A 3,198-nucleotide genomic window follows, 5' to 3' on the forward strand; every position below is an offset into this window, starting at 1 on the left:
AACCATTATTTCATATACAATTGAGTCATTTTTGAAACATGCTTTAAATATGCTTCATCGTATGCTTTAAATTCATTAAAGCAGTGCTGGTTGATAAATTTCGTTGGAAACATTTTAACCAATTTCTAGATTTTAATGAACATACGCAAATATAAAAACCAGAGTTGTTGGATCAATACAATCCGATTATGAAATGTTCAGACATATTCAAATTTTATTTGGTCGGGGTTCAGCCAAATCGCACCAAGCGCCAATAAAAAAATTACTAATTTTTTGCCAAAGTTTTCATGTAACAGATTCTCTAATTCAGAAATCGCATCGGACATTGTTACATGTGTTACAATAAACGGGGATACCTTCGAGGTGGTCGAGGAATTCGTCTACTTAGGATCCTTGCTAACGGCTGACAACAACGTTAGTCGTGAAATACGAAGGCGCATCATCTGTGGAAGTCGGGCCTACTACGGGCTCCAGAAAAAACTGCGGTCGAAAAAGATTCGCCACCGCACTAAATGTGTCATGTACAAGACGCTAATAAGACCGGTTGTCCTCTACGGACATGAAACATGGACAATGCTCGAGGAGGACTTGCAAGCACTCGGAGTATTCGAGAGACGGGTGCTTAGGACCATCTTTGGCGGTGTGCAAGAAGACGGTGTGTGGCGGCGAAGAATGAACCATGAGCTCGCCCAACTCTACGGCGAACCCAGTATCCAGAAGGTAGCTAAAGCCGGAAGGGTACGATGGGCAGGACATGTTGCAAGAATGCCGGACAGCAACCCTGCAAAGATGGTGTTCGCTTCCGATCCGGCAGGTACGAGACGGCGTGGAGCGCAGCGAGCGAGATGGGCAGACCAGGTGCAGAACGACTTGGCGAGCGTGGGGCGTATCCGAGGATGGAGAGATGCGGCCTCGAACCGTGCATTGTGGCGTCAAATTGTTGATTCAGTGTTTAGATGTTTAGATGTTAACTAAATAAATGAATGAATCGGACATCGTTCAACACCATAATTGAGGACATCCTACAACAAATGTACCCATGAATTGACAATAATTACTTTCCGTTTTCCTTATACGAAGAAAATGTCACAAGTCAGTCAAAAAGCCGCTTGATGCGGTTTGGCTGAAGCCCGACCATTTTATTATTGCTCATCGAGTAGTCGACATGTCCACTTTGTTTTTCATCGTTGCTATCTTACCTACACGTTTCTGGTTTGCAGGATTTGGAAATACTACGAGGTCAAGTGAAGTTTTTTCTGAATAAAACGAACAAATGTATCTCAAGTCCATACCAAATTCTTATTACTACTGCCGGGCAGCAGCTATGAGCGCAAAAATATTCCATGAGGTTTGGTCAAACAGCTGATTACGAATGTAGTCCTCGAGAGTGTCAGTTCGTCATTGTTTGTTCGTTGTCAGTTTGTAGGTTGTTCTTCTTCAAAAAGCGTAATCCTTGATTTCGGCGCCCCCGAATAACTGACCTTGTCAAACATTACCAGCAAAGTGTACAACCCCTAGTTGGCGGTCAATTGTCATCGGAAGACCAATCCCGAGTAGCACAATTTACACTGATTTAGTTGCAGCAACTCAAATGTGACCAAATTTGGTTGCATAAAGGTTACTGAGACTTTTCTACAACATGTGTGCTGCTTGGGATGCTATGTTATGCGCTCCTTTTCAACTGTCAACTCACCATTTCCCGAGCAGGAGAAAATAACTCAATAATACTTCATTCTGTTATTGATACCATTTAGTGGAGGAATGAACTAGGCGTGCATAAGAGATAAAATACAAAAGCAATTATACCAAAAATTATCATGCAAAAGACTTCATGCATAATATATTCTAATTACCAACCAAACGAGTAACAAATTAATATTTGTTTGGTATTGAAATACCTGAGCATGTCATGCCTAACGTATTTAACGTAAATTTTTTTGGTTTTATATTATGAAGGTAACCTTTTATGCACATCTAAATAGTTTATTCCAAGTCCAACTGCTGTTTTTATGGAGGGTGTCGCAGTCCTCCTGCTTAGGTTCGCAGCCCCGACTACGCACTATAGGTAAAAAAGCTCCCGCCCCCGGGTGGACTCGAACCACCAACCTTTCGGTTAACAGCCGAACGCGCTAACCGATTGCGCCACGAAGGCAGTTATCGCGGTTTTCTACATAAACAACTCAATTTCAAATTTCATAGAAGACTTATCCAGTTTTGTAAACAAAGATTTAAGTGATGATTCAACTGACTGTTAGATTTCGATTAGATTAGAAAACCATTCCATTTAATGCTACTACCTGATTACGCAACCTAACGGATATCTATTTGACATCAACTGTATGGAAGATTGATACTATCTTTACCGTTTACCGTGCCTGTTTTGAATCAGTGGCTAATCCACGTGTTTCTGAGATACATTTGTTTCGGGTCATGACTAGCCTTGACCCACAACTACATACTGCAGGCAGGTTTGTCTGTACTGATAAAAAGAACAGCATCACTGATCAAATTTATCGTAATTTAACAAGAAATGCTTAACTTTAAATAACCGGAATACAAGAAAACAAAATTTAGCGAAAAAATTATTAAATATAAATTGTCCTATTGTTTAATACAATTACAATGTTTTCCACAAAATATTTTTTTTTTGTAAAAATAAAACTTTCTACAATGGTAATATAAAAATAAATGAACAATAGACGCTTAAAATATCTAGGTCATCTATGTATAAAAAACCTCATATGAAAAAAAAAACATTATTTTGTGGAAAAATATGTATTTATATTTATTGTTATATTGATTTACTAGCTGTATGTACCCGGCCTTGTCCAGTTTTACTAAAACCAGGCGGTCAACGGGGTCATTGTGTTTTGGTTTTGATATAGATACATCATTGTTTGATGAGAAGAGCAATAGATTAGTTGTATCCAAATAGAAGGTTAATTTCACTTTGGAATACACTAATTCCGCCAAATAAATTCTTGGTATATTCTTGGAAATGGATGTTTTCCTGGAAATGTTATTTTAGGGCAATTGTTATTTCACCGGATTTATTTTTCTTGGGGAACTGTCATTTTTGGGTAAATATCATCTACGAGGAAATTTTATTTTCGGAGTATTAGTCTTGTAAAAATGTTTTCGAGGATATGATAATTTCGAAGAAAAGTTGTTTTCAGGGAAATGTTATTTCTGCCAAAA

The 3,198-nt window shown here is 38.5% G+C and overlaps 1 non-coding gene across 1 annotated transcript; it reads right to left on the bottom strand.

Annotated features, from left to right (window-relative positions):
• Positions 1 to 2,078: 2,078 nt before the first annotated feature.
• Trnan-guu (transfer RNA asparagine (anticodon GUU)) lies at positions 2,079 to 2,152 on the bottom strand. The gene has a single exon. It is a non-coding gene; the product is annotated as a tRNA-Asn (tRNA).
• Between the last annotated feature and the right edge of the window lie 1,046 nt (positions 2,153 to 3,198).

The sequence above is a fragment of the Armigeres subalbatus genome, chromosome 2 (genome assembly GCF_024139115.2).
Source record: "Armigeres subalbatus isolate Guangzhou_Male chromosome 2, GZ_Asu_2, whole genome shotgun sequence".
Taxonomy (NCBI): Eukaryota; Metazoa; Arthropoda; class Insecta; order Diptera; family Culicidae; genus Armigeres; species Armigeres subalbatus.